Source organism: Perna viridis, chromosome 3 (assembly GCF_037379345.1).
Source record: "Perna viridis isolate PV_CMFRI_1.1 ecotype Kerala chromosome 3, ASM3737934v1, whole genome shotgun sequence".
In the NCBI taxonomy this organism is placed as follows: Eukaryota; Metazoa; Mollusca; class Bivalvia; order Mytilida; family Mytilidae; genus Perna; species Perna viridis.
The window spans coordinates 20,936,633-20,958,443 of record NC_142447.1 but is presented as its reverse complement, the minus strand read 5'-3'; the positions used below and the strand labels follow the sequence as shown (position 1 = coordinate 20,958,443).

Sequence of the window (21,811 nt, the reverse complement as noted above, 5' to 3'; positions counted from 1 at the left end):
ATCCAGAAACACACAAATAATTAAATGTTGATTTGTTAAGTAGGTATTTTCAGAGTTTCCTAGATAACACAATGTATCGGCAGGCAAATTGTAAAACTGTCATTGACACCAATACTTTCTATCAAAGTAAGGCATCGTGACCTACAACATGATAATAAAGCTAAGTCAAATCACATTTAAGAAGAAAAATATTCCTTTCTTATATCGTTGTTTTTCCAAAAAAGATGGTACACCTAGATACAAATATATAGTTCTTGGTAGAGATTCCTCATACTTTGTAAGTAGTAATTCCAAATCATCTTCCAAATATACAGAGCATGATGTTTACAAAATGCTGGATTTTTAATCGACAACATATTTGTCCAGTGTGGTGGACGTGTTTTTCAACAAACGGTCGGCATTCCAATGGGAACAAATTGTGCTCCTTTACTTGCTGACCTATTCCTTCACTCTTATGAGGCTGACTTTATAGCTGATCTGATCAGGAAGAAAGAATATCGTTTGGCTAGATCCTTCAATCTCAATTTCCGCTATATAGATGACGTATTATCTTTAAACAATCCTAATTTCGGGGATTTGATACATCGCATCTACACAAAAGAACTTGAGATAAAGGATACTACAGACACTGTGAAGTCAGCCTCATATCTTGACCTACACTTAGAAATCGATGGTTAAGGAAAACTATTGACCAAACTTTACGACAAACGTGATGACTTTTCATTCAGAATTGTCAACTTTCCTTTCATCTGTGGCAACATCCCTTCGGCTCCTGCGTATGAAGTGTTCATATCACAACTCATACGTTATGCCAGAGCTTGCCGAAACTACGCAGACTTTTTGTATCGCGCTAGAACTCTAACAAATAGGCATCTGGAACAGGGTTATGTTGCTTCAAGATTGAAGTCATCACTACAGAAGTTTTAGGGTCGTCAATCATGAACTCGTGGATCGTTATGGTGTATCCATCAGCACCATGAAAACTGATGTATTCAACGGGTCATAGTTTTTCTTTCCTCGTTTGTCTACCCCAGACTTGACTTTTTATGAGCAACTCGGCGGGTGTTTCCAGAAAAGCAGAGGACGCTTACCCTACCGGTGCACCTGGTCTATGCTCCGAGTTTTATTGGAGTCCGAGTTTTGTTACTTTTGTTACTTTGTATGTATGATTTTAGTTACTTTATGTTCTTTGTTGTGAATGTCTGTTTTCCATCTCTGGTCTTTGTTCCAGGATTACATTCTTTTGATTACCGCTATAACCTTGGTTCCTTTGATTACTCTTTCAAAAACTTATTTTCAACAAAATTCTATTCAGTTTAGCTTATTCAAGATAACTGTCTATTGAAAACTTAAGTAATCATATAGACTTTAAAAAAAAATTAAATAATCTTTAAAAAGCAGATGTATTGGCGTCTAGTTATTTTGTTTAAAATACTTTCTGTTTAGTTCGTAGTTTTAACTGCTTTGAAATCAACATAACTTAGAAAAATAACCTGAGATGATAGAGCATAATTTATAATATAATAGCAGTCAATTTGTTTTAATCATAGATAAAAGTTTTTAAAAAAAAAAAATTAAATAAACGAGGTCTTTTTCGGTATTATTAGTTATTTTGTTTTATTTATTAAAAACCAAAATTGATTGGAGCTTTTTTTAAGAAATCCCCTCCCAAAAAAAAGTTTCAAAAATGAAGTACTATTATTGTGTTACACAGCAAGCATTCTTTAAGAGGTTTTTGTCAAAGAAAACCAGGTAACATGAGTGATTTTTGTTCAATTATAACTCTCTCACATTCAGTGGGTTAAATACTGTGTATAATGATGGAGACAGTATTTATTTCAATGAGCAAAAAGGATTCCCCCCCCCAATTTTTTTTAAATAGTGCCTTTTTAATGGATTTATCTGTCAGCAGTCTCTAGCTGTTTATTCTCAACTATTAAATTTTGGTTATAACAGGTATAAATTGCACTCTTCGATGAAAAACAGATTATTGGATGTTGTATTTCTTCCTTTTTTATTTTAAGTGTAAAATTCCAAATTATACGATTATATTTGAAATATACGAAAGCCCATTGAGCTTATTTTCGTAGACTAAAAATAATTTTCACATTGTAACGGCAAATGTTCGCCAAATTTATGCGTTGCAACGGGAAACTTACGTTAATAAATCCATAACTTTTTCTTTGTTTGTATACATATAAGAATCAGGAAACATGTAATTTTCTTTTTTTCCATAATTTATAAATTTCCCTATATTTTTTCTGTTGGAGGTCGAAATGGCAGTACCCATGATTTGTAAGACCAAACGAAGTCATTTATTAATTTTGTTTTACATCATGAAAGAAAGTGGGACAAAAAACAAGCCAATAACATAAAGCAAAAAGAAAACAACATTTAAAAAGCAGAATATAAAAGCAACAATCATTTTTGGTATAAGAAGTGGTGTCAACTAAAATACTATCGACAACAGAAAAGTATTTTTTTTATTTATAATTGTATTAATGCGTGAACAGACCTAAAATAATAGATTAAAACATTCTCACTTGAATCTTGAAGTATTTTTTTTTTCCTCCAAGAACACAAAATGCATCAACAACAGAGATTAAACAAAAACATGAAGTATGTGTCTATTATGCAAGCCGAGACATGTAAGTGCTAGCTACTAAATAATATATAAGCATACAAAATACCTAGCCCCCTTTCCATGACTATATAGCTATCACAATAAAGCTTTGATAAAAAAACAAAAATGGCGTGCGCTAAATAGATATTGCTCATCGATACAATGTGTTGTCTTTGTCAAGGAGAAGTTTAGCCATGACCATGACCACCATGGTAGCGAGGAAACTCGCTGCTACGTCTGAGTAAACTTAATGATGGACCTTTGGAAAAAAATAGTGAATCGGTTGCCATAACACCTATTATATGATAAATATAAAACATTTTGCGTTATTTCGCGAAAGTTTTATCACACGAAGTTATCGCGTAATGCCTAGAGGGCTTCGCGTTATAACAATGCGGTTTTTTTTTTGGAAAGATTTCCATTATTAGGCGTAATTTCTCTGTTATTTCGCAAAAATGTCGCGTTATTATGCAAAAAATTGTTGTCTCAGTGAACGAAAAAAGCTTAATCGGCTTTCGTTGTAATTAATATATGTTTTGATGTTTTGTAATTAATTGTATTCGAATCTTTTTTATGAAGTTTATGCTGCTTTTACAGTACTTTTCTGCAAGTTTAATCTCCCTTAATTAATTAGACCGTTCCCTTCGTCTAAAACATTTCATCAGTATGTGTGTTAGCCTAGTGTTTCAATATAGCTAGTAGGAATTAATCTACTAGCTATATAAACAAATCTAACCTTTAATTTCTTTAGTCACTAGAATGCGTTCGGTATATCACGTTTTTCTTAAATCCGATTTTTGCATTTTAAATTTGAATCAATCCTGTTTTTTTCTGCAAAACAAACAAATAAAACTACTTAAAAATATGTCAGGCTAGTGAGATTCAATTTACACTTGAATCGAATTAAAATTTGATGTATTGTTATTTTTCTGTGATCTGCATTTATTAAGAATAATATATCATTTTGATTATATTATTTTTTTCCAAAACATTTGCAAAATTACCATTGATACAAATAAAGGTTCACAAATTTGACGACTAATTCTAAAGTAATTCATTTTATCCTATTTCAGACGGCCAACAAAAGATACGAGATTTGCCATACAGACAAACACCGAAAATAAAAGACATTTCACCTGGAAACATCATCACTGTTTCGTTTTTCGGGTTTTCACATGATGCAGATGTAGTTCAAGTGGGATACGCAGAAACGGTGTCATGTGATATTATCTATTAATATTACCCAGGGAACAACGGAACAAGAACGATGGCTGACGAAACATTTACATTGAACTTTTGGTCAAAATGTCTTTTGTGGATTATTAGTCTGACCAGGATAAGGTTTAAGGTAGTGCGATGTATTAGAAAGAGCAAAATCACGACTTGAAGAGCAAAAGTTTAATACCTTTACGAATCGGTCTAGCCATTTAGCGAAGTGGTATAAAATTTAAAAAAATCACATATTGATTAAATGGATTGTATTGTATAATATCAACTCAATCTCCTACGCAAATGGCAAGCATAGGTTGTTTAATTTTTTGTAGAAAAATCCTTGCAGTAACTAGAGAGTAACCGGATAGAGAAGGTCTATCTCTTATCCGTACCTGTAAATCCTCCTACGCCACTGAATGGAATTTTAAGAAACTTTTAGTCTTTATTACATATTTTCTTTATGCCCATCAGAGCAAAATTTACCCGCTCAACGGTATTTCAAACTTGGGGGAGTGGGTTATTTGGCATTTTATTTACCTACGAGATTTTTGCTCATATAAAATATGAGAAATCTATATATATTGATTCTTATCAGTAATTGACAAGTTCTTTTGCAGTTATTTTTCGAAGAAATCATGACTAAATTATTCACTTTCGTTCATACTGATGTACATGAACGATTATATCTTGATTGCTCAAATAAATACTACACATTCTCAGAGAAGAAATACTACATGCATAAGTACAGATAAAACGTACCTTTTCAAACCGATGTGGCAGTTTTGTTGTTTGTTCGTCAGATATCTTCAACGGAATGTCAACTTTGACAATGTCATACATTTACAGATACAATGTGCTTTGAACAATTAGTGTATGCTGATTCTTTGATTCCAAATTATGTAGAATTTATGACCAAATATCAAATTTGTAGTTGCAGTAGTCTAACATTTTGTATTATTATTATATGGGGCAAGTAAATGTAGTTGACTTTCTAAGATTGATCTTTGTTTAACCTTCTGAGAAATAAATCTTTTAATACATACATAATGTTTTTTTTTATATAATTATTTGTTACTCTTGTTTATTGTTTGTTTTAAAGGATGACTAAAAAACAAAAAAAAAATATGACAAATTTATCTTTGTCCCTTGGCTGATTTGTCATGACACTTTCTGAAATTTGTGTTGGTTTATTGCTGTTAAAAACAGTGTTCATTCCAATTTCCTGCAACATCACTGAATGGCGTCTACGTAGGGAAACATCACTGGAGGGCGTTTTCAGATGATAGCACATCAATGAATTGCATCATCAGAGGAAAACATCACTAAAAAGAAGTCGTCAAAGAAAAACATTACTGAAAGACGTCATAAGAGGATTACTTCCATGAAAGAAGTCACCAGAGAATATCACATAATTAAATGGCGTCATCAGAGGATATCACATCACTGAATGCCGTCATCACAGAAAAACATCATTGAAAAGAGTAATCAGATGATAGCATCACTGAATGGAAAACATCACTGAAAGGCGTCATAAGAAGATACATTTGCTTAGTCGTTATAGACTCTTTTTCGAATCGTTTTAGATGCAAAGAAATACTGCATAACAATTATATACGACTATATAAAACTAGATGTGTCGGCACAATATTTACATGTATGCACCCCTTCCTCCTCTTGCAGTATATTTTTACTAGGTTGATAGAAAATTACTCTATCATAAATGAACGAACCGGAACAAATCTCAACTCAACTGTAATAAAAACCTGTATAACAAACGTCGGTTCAATATTTGAAACATTTTGAAAGAAAAACGATTTTTTTTGTAAGTCCAAGGATGTATTACTCCGTAAAAAAATTAACGTACTGGAACAAAACTCATACTCGATCTGTAATTCATGTAAATCTTCATTAAAGGTTCAACTTCTCAACTGGAGAACTGGTCGTAACAGTCATTTACATGTACAATCAAGAAACCGGGACAGAACTCATACTCGATCTGTTACAAGCCAATATACAAAAAAGGTACACCTACAAATATCAGTTCTGAATATCTGAATGCATTCAGAAAAAAATGCGGAAAACTGGTCGTGACAGTAATTTTCTATGTAAAAGAGGCACAACTCCATAAATATTGAATCAATGTTAATACCCTATGTATGTTTTAAAAATTTAAAGTTTTGTAATAAATGTTTATTGGTTCATGTTGTCAATAATTTAAGTAGAAAGGGTTCGGTATATAAAAAGCAATAAAGTGCTTGCAACTGTACACATCACTTTATTGCTTTTTAGATACCGAACCCTTTCTACTTAAATTTTGTCAAAATCTCTCAGGAAAACTGTTGAGTGACATCATCTAGAACAGAAATCCTGACAGGATTTGACAAAGCAGTCCTCAGACTGATTCGAACAGCAAATACCCGAGGTCGTGACAACTGTGTTTCTAAACTATCATACCCATTGAGACTTCCTAACACAAGAAATATATTCTGCGTGACGTAATTTGGAATAGCAAGTCCGATTAAAAATACTTATTTTAAAGTGCACAATGTATCAGCCAACTTTGCAAAGTAAACACGCATTGTTCATTATTAAAACATTTATATGGTATATTTCTACCTTGCTCTTATGCATTTTTTATTAAATATATTGCCATTTCTCGGATGTTAAAATTTGGTAAAATTTGGAATTCACTACCAACAGCTGTAAGGGAGTAATCACGGGAACCAATGTTCTACCGATAATCAAAAGAATGTAATCCAGAGACAACGACCAGACATGGAAAACAGACATACACAACAAAGAACATAAAGTAACTAAATCATACATACAAAGTATCAAAAGCAAATACACAAATCATTAGATTTTTTTTCAAACAATATTGTTCTCAACACTTCTCTACATTGGCGAAAAATGTTATTTTTTGAATAAATAAATAGAACATGTACTTTTGTATACATTATTGTATTTATGATGTATAGTTGTTTAAATTTTATTTGTGTTTTAGGGGGCATCAATCAAAATTAGGGTTATTCTATTTAGAAAAAGATCTTGCCTTGCATACTTACTTACTAAAGTACTCACTCATCTGGGAATCACTCATGGTTCATTTTATATCATACATGACTCAATTACTCACCTCTCATTGATCAAATCGTCATTCAGTACATACATATACTATTACAATGTAGATCGTACTACATTTAAAGTGTTTACTTACATAATTCCTAACATTCTGTTTGGAATAAAAAACTTCCAGATACTTAATTATTTTTCATAAAGTTCAAGATTAAAATTAATTTTAAAATATGAAAAATACTGATGATTAATTTCCCTTGCTTATGGGTAGCGGGCGTTATCTATGGGTTAACAACTGTTATCCATGGGGTTAGCAGGTGGATAATCGATAAATACCGGAATTCAGTTAATGATCAATTGATGATTAATTGATATTGTGAGTTACGGGCAGTTAACCCATAGATAATGGTCCGTGAACTCATAAATATAGACCTTTCTCCTCCTTTAACGGCTCGAGGATGGTTAAAATCAAGATTTTTAACACGCGATATTCAGTCAGTTTGTTAAAAACCTTCATTCAATTATTGAGAGGGTAGACATCTTTTAATCCAGGAGATACTAAAGGAAATGACACCTGTTTCTCCATTTTAAAACAATTTCATTATTTTCATTGTGGAGTACACAACCCTTCTTAAGATTTCAACAATTGTTTCATTTTTCGACACGTGAAAACCAAAATAATAGAAGTTTCCTTTAAAATACATTTGTTATGACTTGTTGTATAGCTATTTTTTAATGATAGGAATAAATGTATTTAATAGATTTTTAATGGATTGTTAGTTTCAAATTCAGCAACGCGGCTACAAAATGCGTAGTTAAACGCACAAAAACACGACCACGAACACAGAAATTTGTGTTTGTTGTTTCTTGTTTTGATGGTTTGTTTCTTTGTGTTAATATTCAATATATAATACAGTCACATTTTTATTACATTTCAGAGATGCGAAATATGTCGGAAAATTTCTACATGTATCAAGGAAATTATAATAAAATGTATTAACGAATAATTCAGGCAATGCCAATTAACATGTGGTTAAATGCTGCATACACAGTTGGTTTATATGTTAGATTTGTATTTTTTCCAATAACTATGCAAGTCTTTTCTTTCTTCGTCGAATTCCTATAAAATAAAAAACCATTTAGTAAAATATTAATAATTTGATGATGATATTTATAGTGAATTGTTTTACCGAACATAATCAAAAAGACATATCAAAATGCATATTTTTGCATGTTGAAAGACCCATGTTTAAAAACAAGGAATTTATGATGATCCTACACGATCGTAATTATAAAGCTTTTTGAAGCAGTTTGCCTTTTAAATCCCCTACTTGTTTCGTATGCCAATAATATTTCAGAGTAATTGAACGCTTAACTTATTAGACATAAATATAAATTTACTAAATTCATCCATATCAGCTCTATACGTAGCATAGCTACCATATAGTATGTTCCCTTTGCAAACCCAGCAAGAGCAGCCACAACATACGCCAACTTCACACACGGTTCCCTCCCAGAGACAGCCGCCACTGCCTTTGAACAAAAAGTGATCATTTGGTGTTATATTTTTGTGCTCACAGGATATGATGCATCCACTACTATTAACCTTTATCCCATTTTGTGCGGTGCATATAATTGGAACACAAAGGAGTATGTATTTGAGTGACATGCTCCTACAAGAAAAAATGTAATGTACAATTTTTATCGGTTTGAACTCTATATTTTGAAGTCATTATGGAGAGCAACGTTATATATTCTTACTTATTCAAATAAGAACAAATACGAATACATTATGAAGTGACAGCTGTTTAAACAAACCGGTTTCAGATTTTAAGTTCGGTTGAGACAGGAGTTTGGTTTACTTAGAATCAAAATACATTTGATTGGGTACAATTGAAACTAAAAAGTGTCTAATTTAAACAGATATGTGTATTTTCATTATTCATGGATCGGTTTAGACAGGTTTCAAGGTAAGTGTAATATGTTATTTCAAGATGTTCGTTATCGCTTTGAACTGTTTAAAACAAATAACAAAAAGAAGCCTTTGTTTGAATGCATGTATACATGTATATGCATATGCACGATGTATGTAAGATAGCAAGAACAATTGAAAACATACCTGGTGTAGTTGTCGTAAAATGGGTAAAAAAGCTAAACTACTTTAAACAGTTCGAACAGTCTGTCCTTTTCAATATTCTGGTAGCATACAGATGTATGTTTCGTATGAAAAAAAAACGCCCAGGCATGTTATTTCATACAGATAATAAGCTAATAAGAAACAGCAAACGGAATTTCCTGTAATAGGAGTCTTTTCCGCAAAAATACTATATTTTGTTTCGTGGTTCAAATGATGTTAACATCTTATGATTTTACAACGCAATAAAATTAAATAGAACTAGTACTTGCTTTTAAAGATCATTCAACCATGGCAAAACTTATCAAATTTCAATTAAAAGTAACAAACCTGGTGTGTCATCTTCTTTAAGCTCCTCTGATAGTAATCAAACGAACCAAGGTTCTAGTGGTAATCAAAAGAATGTAATCCAGGGACAAAGACCAGACATGAAAAACAGACATATACAACAAAGAATATAAAATAACTAAAATAATACATACAAAGTAAAAAAAGTGAATGAGCAACTCGGACTCCACTAAAAGCTGGGAGCATGTACCAGGTAGAGTAAGTGTCCTCTGCTTTCTAGAAACACCTGCCGAGTTGCTCATAAAATGACAAGTCCGGGGTGGTCGAAAGAAAAAACGAAAACCATAACACGTTGAATAAGTCAGTTTTAATGGCGCAGATGGATAAATCGTAACTATCCACGATGACGACCACAAATTGTCTCCAGTGATGATTTCAATCTTGTAGCAAAATAACCCTGTTCCATAGGCCTACCTGTTAGAAGTCTAGCGCGATATAAAAAATCTGCATAGTTTCGGCAAGCGCTGACATAACGTATGAGTTACTGAAGGGATGTTGCCACAGATATAAAGGAAAGTTGACAATTCTGAATGAAAAGTCATCACGTTTGTCGTAAATATGGACAACAGTTTTTCCTTACCATTGATTTCTGAGTGTAGGTCAAGATATGTGGTTGACTTCACAGTGTCTGTAGTATCCTTTATCTCACGTTTTTTTGGAGTAGATGCGATGTATCAAATCCCCGAAATTAGGATTGTTTAAAGATAATACGTCATCTGTATAGCGAAAACTGAAATTAACGGATCTAGCTAAACGATATTATTTCTTTCGGATCAGATCAGCTATAAAGTCAGCCTCATAAGAGTGAAGGAGAATAGGTCAGCAAGTAGAGGAGCACAATTTGCTCCCATTGGAATGCCGATCGTTTTGATCGTCTACCACACTGAACAAATATGTTGTCGATTAAAAATTCCAGCATTTTGTAAACATCTTTTTATGCATATTTTGAAGAGGATTTGTAATTATTTCTTACAAAGTATGAGGAATCTCTACCAATAAATATATATTTGTATCTAGGTATACCTTCTGTTTTGAAAAAAAAACAAAATGTATAATGCTTTTTAGCCGGAATTTTAACTGAGTATGAGGAATAGAAGTATACAGGACTTAATGCTATTATATTCCGATAATAGCCTTGAACTGATGGTCTCCAGAATATCTTTCGAGTTTTTCAGGATCCTCATTATTGAATTAATACCACTACGGGAGTAACAAGTGTTGTGGTCGGACTGCAGACCCTCTTTGACTGATGCTACGTAATATTGTTTGTATTGATACTTGTGGAGTGAAGGAATCAATTACAAAGATTCTAAATCACAATCATCATCTTTATATTAGAGAGACCAAAAATGGATAGCACAGATTTATGGTTGTCAAAAATCTCTTCTTTGGATAGTATGGTAGAAGTAAAGGTTTTATCACTTTTATTACTTTCTACATCTACCTCTGATAATAAACATTAGTTGTTAAACGTTTTGCAGACAAAAACAATGTTGTTTTGGGCTTTGTCTGCTGGTACGACAACATATTTGTTATGTGCAGTGGACACTGTTTTTCCTACTTTGGGGTCTTTGAAAACTGATCAGAGACTAAATAGGGCACATTCACCAATATACTTACCTTTTAAAAATGGCTCCATTTTATTTGCTATACATGTGAAAGCTATTTTGTATTCAACTCTTGATAAAGTAATAGGTGGTCAGTTTTTCATGAGATCTTTGGCTCTTTCTTCATTTTGGTACGTAGAAAACTTTTGTTTCCTTTGACATATTGAATGCCTAACTTTTAACAGATTTATAGTCATGCGGACAATGTATATAGCGTAATTACTTGATTTCTGTCTTGATACAATTTTACTGTAAAGCAATCAATAGCAGGTAACTTAAAAGTTTTTTTCTTTTCAATTTTTCATGTTTTGTAATGAAATCAAACATTCTTGCAGACAGAGCTCCTATTCACAAGATTCAATTCTTTCAGGGGTTGGTTCGTGACATCGGGGTTGTCATCATTGAAAAACGTTTTCTGTGTTTATTATTCAATTCAGTGTTAGTACTACTGTTCAATTGTTTGTAGAATATTTTTGTTTATTCAAAATTTGTTCAGGGCTTTTAATAACATGGTTATGTCTGACTAGTTGGAAATAATCTGTAATGTTCTTTACAAAATTACAAAAGTATCTACCTTTTTAAAAATACATTCCTACTTATTATTGTGACATTTTGCGTTTCTACATTTGCTGTCACGCCTTTGTGAGCAAACGCACTTTGCTAATATATTTTATATAGCTAAAACTAGAGTATTCCATCGGCAAAAATCTGAATTGAAAGTTTCAGTTATCAGTCATCCTATAAATTACTTTCTTTCAGCGAAGTGATGACATATTTTTAAATGTGTCATGATCGCATTTTCTTTTACAGAATAATAAAAGAAAATCGTTAGAATGTACACGGTACCCGTTCATCATTTTGAACTTTTTTAACGCTTAAAGACAAGATTGAAGCGAAAACATGAATAATAAAAAACAAAACAAAAACAAATCAAAACAAAAACAAAGAAAGAACGATTTGTACATTGTAGTTTCGTTCCTGCGTGAGGCAATTTGAATCTATTAGAGGACGCAGCTTTAAGCAAGGGTGCCTTTATCGATGACGTCTTTAGTTCTTGTATACTTGGAACGAATTGTCTGTGAGCTCAGTTGTTCATATTTTGGTTCCTTTGATAAATCTATCATATACGAAACTGGCTAACTCTACTCTACTTCCATACTGAGGTCTTCACCCTCTATCAAGATAAACAAATTCGATGAAAATTCCATCGAAGCCTTTTTTTACTATAACAAAAAATTAAGACGGAAGGTTAATCGACTAGATAGTCACATAGGTTTATATCTATATTAATATATATAATAACATATTTAAGGACATTTTGAGTGATTGATTGATTGATTGATTGATTGATTGTTGGGATTTAATGACCGAGCAGCAATATTTCAGCTATATTCAGGCGATGAACATGAAATTGATGATAAAATGAACATGAATGCTGATTAAATGAAACAAAAGATGGGCCACAAGGATAATAGGGTCGACAAATTTTGATTGCCACTAGAATAAGGAAGGATGGGTAGGGTCGGGCAATTTAGCCTCCTGTGGCGGAGCGCAAAGGTTCCTACTACTATCGAATACTACAGCAGGGTTCTTTAACGTGCGAGGAACGTGGCATCTTTCCCAACACGGTGCACCACTATGGCTTGCGGTCAGGTTTTCCGTATTATAGCCTGACAACCCCAGCATGTAACACGGAAGGGGTACCCCATTCCACCACCTGGGGCACACATCCCAGTTGCTCTGTAGGCAGAGCGCCTAGCCCCCGGCTAGGTTCCTGAGCACTATTTAATCGCCTTTTACGACAAGCTTAGCGCTGCTGCAGGCTTATTCTTTTGACACCGGGATCTGCACTGGGCACATTTTGAGTGGGATCATGACCTATAACAGTTTTTACCAATACCAATTGTGAAATATTAATGACATGGAAAGTTGATGTGGCTTCGAGTTCCAATTGCATGAATTGACACCAGATCTATTCGAATTACTGTTGAAAATATCTGCTCCTCCAGGGTCGTGATTTTGCTAGAACCTTGGTTCCCTTGAGAACTCCGTCCTTCTTTACAATCTAAGGAATTTCTTTGTATCGTTCCCGTAAAGAAAACTGTTGATCATCGATTTTTTGTGAATCCGATTAACAAATTATATTCCCACGTTTCCTCAATCTTATTTGTGGTAATTTCGAAAAATTTATTAGTTCAATAAAAAGTTAGCACCTCCAAAGTGCATTTTTTTCAAAATGTTTCTTTTCTGTGTATAAACGAATACTGAATCACGTCAGTGAAATAAGCATCTCCTTATTGATTAACACAAAATGAATAAGGATTTGTACTGCCTCATGCCGCGAAAATATCAACAGTGCTTCCCATTTTATGTCTAAACAAATAAATGACGAAATATCACCAACAAAGTGCCAAATTTATAGCATGCATGCCAAAAAGTCGTTTCCTGATCCTTCTTTGGCTGTAGAACTGTGTAGGGAGAAAAGTATAAACTTTTTTAACGGGTTTCAATTTGTGGTACAGATGTAAATGCATTTGTTGACTTCCTTTCAACCGCAATTTGAATATAAGACAGCGTCCTTTGTATGTTTATTTTTGACAAACATTTACAGTGTTGCAATTTTAGAGTGAAGATCGACTATAACTGGTGTTTTTTTTACTTTGATTTGTCCAATCATTTTAATCATATGTTAACGTTTGTTGAGAAAAAAAACGTATGATCAAAATAGCAAGGAAATTCGTGACCGTCATCTCATGTTCAGTGCGCGTAAAGTTATAATCAATAAACTATAATTTGAAATAAATGGACAACATTGAATTATGCGTTCAAAAGTTTTGGTCACAGACCAATGGTCGTAGAACGGGTAAATGGAAGGAGATATTGATTTCGATGTTTTATTATCTGTACGCAAATATTCCTCAAGCTCAACCAACAGTTCATTGAGTTCATCAAGATATTTAAGGTATTGTTTTTTGCGTCTTTACCATTTTCATAACTAGTATCCGTTTGACTACTTGCGGTTTCAGATTCCATCCTAGAAGTTTTCTCATGTTTTTTTTTCATTCTATTCTTAAGGTCAATTATTATAATTTCATCTCTTGACTCCTTTTGTAAATGACAGAAGAGAGTCGCATGCTTTATGAGTTGTTGTAACTCAAGTAGCATCATAAACCGCCATTGTTTCTTTTATTTCTCTGATATGCGCATGCAAAAAAGTTGCTGTCCGCCATCTTGTCATTACTATCTATTATCAAACCTTCTACATAGAATAGACATTCGTTGTGACAGCCGACTACGAAATAGTTTACAACTATTTAGCAGGTCAAACCGTTTATTCAACTATTTATACCAGAGGGATACGGAATGAAACCTTTTTTCTTATAAGCTGTCTTGCCACGTTCAAAATGGCGACTTTGGCGAATCAGATTTTATATGTATCTATACACAATATTGTGCATTCTTGATTAAAGAAAGAAATATTTGATGGCGACGTTTTGCCAGGAAAAAGATATTTCACATCTAGCAGAATATTTTAAGAGACGTTCGTCATTTTAGCATCGGACACATGGACTATATTTTAAAAGAGATCTGTATTTAAATAATTTCACGAAATTCCTGATTGGTTAAGAAATCTTTGTTTAATCATGTAAATTTTAATTATGACAGAGAAGGATTTGTACACATTTGACACATTTCTTTAGTTCTTATATTTTCTAATATTTTTTTTTCTTCTTCCCAAAAAAAAAACACCCTAAATACATTCTAAGAAGAAAGTTTAGCGCTTAACCGGCTTTTTTTTTGTTTGTCAAAGGAGATAGAGAAGTAAGCATATAACGATTCTTTTTTAATTCTGTGCCATGGTTTTAATCTTGCTTCATTATTTTAAACATACTCCATTTTTTAAATAATGCATCATTATTTTACCCTGCTCTTTTGTATTAATCCTGCTTCATTGTTTTGATCATACTCGATTGTTTTAATCCTTTTTCATTGTTTTAATCGTTTTTCGTTGTTTTAATCCTTCTTCATTGTTTTAACCTTGCTCCTTTGTTTTTTTGTCTTTTGTTTTGTATGGTTTTTTTTTTTGTTTCTTTGTTTGTTTGTTTGGTTGGTTTTGTTTTTGTATGACATGTTATATTACACATGCTTTAAAGAGGCTTTCGATATAAAAGCAGGCATATATAGGTTGCACAGTGCAAATTTTATCCCACTGAACTGTTTATTTTAATGTAATATGTATATGAGATACTATAATGTTTTTTTTTTAAATTGACAATGGATGTCTCCAAAATTGACTTTAACCTTCTTTAACAATGCAAAAAATTGCTCTAAATAAAAAGCATTTTCCTTTTTCCTTTTATCCCAATGCTTTCTATGTAATAAATTTCTCTTTAATCCTTGAAGTTAATCACAAACCAACTTTTAACAATTCTATATACTACAGTGTGTGAAGTCATATTCAGAACAAAACCAATCTATAATGTAGTTTTGGACATAAATACAGTACCAGGATAAACGTCCTCCGAACGTGAAATTTTGAGTTTACATGTTACAAACATAATAAAGAAAAGAAGCGATGGTTACGTTTGGAAAAAAGTTTATGTTTTATTTCTTTTTTATGTGTTTGACCAATTTAAGATTTATGAATGATTACTATCGGCATTGGTTACCACCAGCTCATTCGTCTCCTTACTAAAACCTAGTCCAGTCCTGTTGGTTTTTTGATTTAATTCTCCTTCGTCAGTATCACAGAATGATCCTTGCCGTCTCGAGATATTTTGTGTATTTGTCACTATCGTGACCTGCAACGTAGATATAACCTCTTCTGTCCACAAAATACCATTAGCCCCTCTCAGGTAAGGATCACAATTGACCTCCCTCTCCTTTCCTAGACCTCCCTCTTATTTCCTTCAGCTGTTAAAGCGTATACTGAATTTCTACTCATATCAGTATAGTAGACATCTTCCTACCGATGAACACAAATATCACACGGTTGAAATGTCGTATTGATCTTATTCTGTATTATACCGCCGACGTCCATCATTGTAAGTGTCTTGCTAGTATTCCTGATCCATCTTAACATCTCGACAGTCCATTCTATAACATCTACCTTAATCTATCTAGCAAGTGTTTTGTGCGTTAATGGTTATGAAGTTTCTATCTGATGATATATACACCATACTATTGTTATACAGGGCAACATGGTTTGGTTTAAAGGCCACTAGGGTTGATTTCGGATGAGCCCTGTCGGAGTTACAGACATAAAGAAGAGTTTAATGTATGGCGCTAGTAGATACAACATGTACAAAACAGCCTCCAATTATTTATACACCCTCCCATAATTTTGATGTCTTAAATTTAGCATTTTTAATGTCATAGTAACAAATGTAGTCTGAACTCTTTGTTGAAGTTCAAGCATTAATGTTGATGGACCATGCTACCTTATTTTCCCAAATCGTTTGAATAATATTACTGAAGATTTCTGCTAATTTTGATGGGGGAAAATCTAACTACAGGTGAACGGGTTGTTTTGTAGTGCTGAACACTTGTTCAGATTGATGGACCATTTGAAACAGATGTATGTCAGATTTTTTAACTCGTAAAGATTTCATGCTAACTTCCTACTGGCGAAGAGTATAAATGTAAAGTGAAGGCTATGACTTTTCACTGATTTTACTGAAGATCTCAGCCTCCTGCAATAAGTCTTCTTCAGGTATATCTAGAGATTGCATAATCATCATTTTAATGTTTCATTCATTTCATCTGTTTTAATAGTCGTAATTTTTGCAAAATGTTTAAATTTTCCTTTGCCTCAAAGCTTACTTCAAGAACTTTGATGATGTTTCTAAGTGAGTTATTGTGGTTCCTCATCTCACCCCTGGCAGCTTCAATTAAGAGCAGAACAGGGCTGCATGTTGTAGACAGAACAAAAACAGAGCATATGGCTGTGTCGTGTTGACATCAAAAGAGATCAAGCTTTTCTTATGGAAGTTTTTGCAGTACATTGAAATCAGATTTAATGCCATAACCTCCAATGCATTTACTACTTTACAGTATTTTGTGGAATTTAGCGTATATGTGACACACTGGTTCACTGCAATCAATACACTATGACTTAGGAACAAATATCTACTCAACTTGTTCTTTCCAGCAATAAAACAAAATTATGGCTATTGCGTTGCTGCTGTTTGGTCTATGGAAAAAAATATCATTTTCGAACTGAATAACGGGCTTAATTTGAAATTAAGACAAAGTAAGTTACCATAGGCAAAACACAAACTTGTCAATGGTCATTACTTGTTATTAATAGAGACTCAAGTATTGGAGCATTTTTATTTTAAATTCTATTTAAATTTGGGAATATACTTGATATATTATATTAGCGTTTGTTGTCACATGATACAGCTTTATGAACGGTATTTGATTGTGAAAAACACAACGAAAATGCACTCGTGCAATTTGATGATAAGGGGAATATAACACTTGTGTAAATGAAAATATCGAGTATTCCTTTCACTCACCGGAGATATTCACGATATAGCTCAATTTCGAGGATACCCAATATTAGCAATTTTACATGTCAAAGAGTAATCAAGGGAACCAAACTTCTAGCGGAAATCAAATAAATTTAATCCGGGGACATAGACCAGACATGGAAAACAGACGCACACACAACAAAGAGCAAAAATAATATATACAAAGTAACAAAAGTGCACCAGTAGGGTACTGAGTCAAAGTGTATTTTGGTTTATCAATCTCTGAATCTTCATGTTATTAATGCACAATAATAAAATATCACGTAATTTGAAATAAGTATGATATTGCAGAAGAACTTAATTGATTTTGTCCATTGGAATCTTTTATATCGTTCACCTTTCTTGGCCAACAAATAAGTCGAAGCACTGGCAATATAGCAGCATCGTTCTATTTCCACAAGATTATGGCTTTTGATATTTATATACGTAATTGTATTTATATTGTCAACTTATTATTTAGAAAAATGATTTAATGTTTGCCGAAAGAAATCCGATATATGACAAGGTCTTCTTACTTTTAAAGATAATAGACATTTGTTACCCTCCAACCATGGGAGATAACAAGCTTGTTAAATAGTCTTTAAAAATGCCGTTTATGACTGACCAGTTTATGACGTCAAGCATAAGTGCAAACTAAGAAATAACGAAGTTCGTTACATCAATAACGGTCTAATATTTTTGAATAAGAATGTAAACTTTAATCCTTGAATTAGTTTAGACTAAACCAAAATTAGATATAGCAACACTACAGAAGTAAAATATAAAGATATTACTGGGTATAAAATCTTGCAAATTTAGCAAATTTTCTAATAGATAATCATTTTCATGCGTTTATTAAGACATAAGGGTAACAAAAAAATACCAAATACTAATCCGATCGATAGTCAAGTCCAAAATAAATCTGGCAATATAGATATTACACTACTGGAGCAGATGGTATCACAATGGTCTCGACTTGGTACAGGCATTTCAAATGAACTGGTGGGTTAAATCTAGGTTTTACAGCGCGGTAAACATCCCTCTTCTATCGCGGCGTGAATATCCCAGAAGTGACTAAATAACATTTGCATGTTTTTACGTCATAATCTGTAAATCAGCGGTCGCATCAGCACAAAAAAACAATTTACAAAAAGCAATCATTACTCATTATTTTTGAAGAAACTGAGTATTTTTCAACCAATGATTGATATCTAAAAAGAATTTTGTAAGAGACCTTTTCAGACACATTTTCTCATACACCTGATTCAAGAGTCTGTTACGGAGATATTTATGGCGGTGAAGGAAATTAGAGTAGTTAGTACTAGCACTCTAGTGTAGCAAATCAATTGTGAAATATGAACATCGCTAGCCTGCTTTTCTGTGTAGCACACTTCTTTCCTTCTGCGATGTTTTCGAAAAATATGTGGATTTGTAATCAAGAACAACATAATTGCAAAAGATTTACAAATAAGTTCTTTCAAACGATATTTCAATTTATCATGTTGTAACGTAGTGTAAAGAGTTGAGAAGTCAAAAGTTTGTAGAAAACTAATTTTCGAAAGCTGCGGAAATATAAGTTTTGAAATAAATCTTTAGAATTTTTTCAGTATCCACATTAATTAATGCCAATACAAAAGGATGTGGTACTGCAACTAGCTGTGTTAGATTAATTAACTCGTGGAGCAAGATTAATATTTTGCTTTGACCTTTCTTTCTGCGCCATGAAAACTGGTTTGTTGAACGTGTCATAGTTTTCCTTTCCTTTTTTGTCTACCCCAGACTTGACATTTTATGAGCTACTCGGCGGGTGTTTCTGAAAAAGCAGAGGACACTTAACCTACCGGTGCACCTGGTCCATGCTCCCAGTTTTTAGTGGAGTCCCATTTGCTCATTTGCTTTTGTTACTTTTTATGTATGATTTTAGTTACTCTATGTTCTTTGTTGTGAATGTCTGTTTTCCATGTCTGGTCTTTGTCTCTGGATTACATTATCAATGCCAAATAATGTCATGGAAGAAATGCACTTTACAAACAAAGACAAAGTTTTTTTAATTTGTCCGCCGGGACGATAACATTCTTGAGACAGATTGTATGAAAATACCTAAAGTTTTCAACTAGGCATTTATGAAAGAGTCATGCTAAAGACATTTGAACTTGTAATAACCATTATTTCAGAGTCTAGAAATTTTACTGGCTAGTCACTGGGATTTTGACATGCTTATTACAGAATTTCCCGCTTTGGCAGATCCTTACAATGCCCTGTGCTTTAAACAGTACGTGCTCAAATAAAATAATACAGAGGTACTCGGTACATCTTGAAGCTTATTCATAAATGACCAATGCAATTATAATATACTTAACGATTACTTAGGAGTAATAATGGAAGAAAAAATCGTGCGAAAATCGACAGAATTTATTCCAAGGATAAATACTATCTAGATATAACAGACACACACAAAAAATAAGAACATGACATAACAAAAATAACACGTACACATATGTGCAAAGAAACAGAATTAAATGAGCAATCAAGACCCCACAAAAACAGTTACACGGACCGGTTGGGAAAGCATCCTCTGCTTCATGATGATGACCGTAAAATTTTTGTAGTGATGATTTCAGTCTTGTACTAACATATCACTGTTCTAGAAGCCTAATTGTAAGACGTCTAGCACGATACAAAAAGTCTGCGTAGCTTCAGCAAGCATAACGTATGAGTAATATTTTGAAAATTCCATTCACAGGTGCTGAAGCGATAATGTTGCCACAGATGGAAGGAAAGTCAACAAAATGTAGAACAAAAAATCATCGTGGTTGTCTTATAGTTAGATCATGAGTTTTCCTTTTCGTGGATTTCTAAGCGTATGTCAAGAAATGAGGCTGAACTGATAGTTTCTGTAGTGTGCTATATATCAAGTTCTTTGAGGTAGATGCGATGTAAGCCCAGACACTTGGATTGTTAAAAGACAATACTTCACCCATATAGCGAAAACTGAATTATAGGATATGGCAAAACAATGTTCCCTTTTTGGATATTCATCTCCTCAGAGGGCAGTAATTGTATTTTGTTACATGTACATTATAGGAATACCATGCAATCTGCCCAATAACATATCCAAAATCATTTAATAGATCAGATTGAAAGTAGTCATTCAAAAACAAATCTTTGATATTAAGGCCAAATCATATCCACATATATAGTCAAACAATAAAACTTCTAGCCGGAATGATAGTCATCCAATGAAAACGTCTAGTAGATATCAGAATCACAAATCACATCCGGATTCGCTGAATGCTATGTAAAGTGACCCGTTAATTTCAGAGAGAGAGTTTTGCGCTATTTGGATATCTCCTTTGTTTCAAAGCGAACGTGTCTCGACATGTGAACATATGAATTCAACAGATTCCTAAACATCTTTAGTACGAAAGATGTCAACAAAGTGTTGAGATATTCATTTTATTTTGTTTCATTCAAATGCTTTAATATGTGTTATCATGAATAAATATATTGAAATATGGCAAATATTATTGTTGGGACTGCAGAAAAGAACCCCTGTGATTTAACATCATCAGAAAAAAAGTTTGGCAAGTAGGGAATGAGATAACATTCAACCATGAATACAGAGGTTGCATACTCCAAGTTAAAAAGGGCGTCTTTTTGGCGATGTTTTTTAGTTATTTTTTTATGTTTTTATGACCGAATATCAACCAAAAAACTACGTCTTTTTGACGGTTTTTACATGCTTGGAAAGTCTGCCACTAAAGGTATGCACATGGCACATATATTTAGTTGTAAACATTTGTGCAATGTTGAGTATTATGTTCAGAAACCTTTTTTGTATTATGTAATATGAAGACATAAATGAAGTAGCAGTCTTTGTAAGAATCATGCAAATTCTGTAACATCTGATTCACCCCCCCCAAAAAAAAAAAAAAGCTTCACATTTTTAATTCTGTCATTAAGTTGCATTTTGGGTCTATATAATGGAATGGATAATTATTCATTCAAATCTATCTGTTCTTAGAAAATAGTCCACATAAAAACTCACATTGTTTCTTCTAAATTTTAGTGTCATTTACATAGTTGTCTCTCATATTTTTAGATTTTGTAACACATTCTATATATTTTTATCTCCTGAGAACAAGGGTTATATGAAAAACTACATGTACCTTTCTGTTATTTATAATATTTTAAAACAAAACATGAAAAAAAAGGAATGTAAGATTTCAAACAATGAATCACATTTTGCATGATTCTTACCCGGAGTGCTACTTAAATATTCATTTAAAAAAAGATA

The 21,811-nt window shown here is 32.9% G+C and overlaps 2 long non-coding RNA genes across 3 annotated transcripts in view; both read right to left on the bottom strand.

The window, feature by feature from the left end:
• LOC148621397 (uncharacterized) overlaps positions 1-21,811 on the bottom strand; it is a 52,245-nt gene that overhangs the window by 18,704 nt on the left and 11,730 nt on the right. The window lies entirely within an intron of this gene.
• On the bottom strand, positions 7,767-9,158 carry LOC148621398 (uncharacterized). Its single transcript, XR_015920850.1, has 3 exons — positions 9,030-9,158; positions 8,312-8,583; positions 7,767-8,030 (listed from the first exon to the last, which is right to left on the bottom strand). It is a non-coding gene; the product is annotated as an uncharacterized LOC148621398 (long non-coding RNA).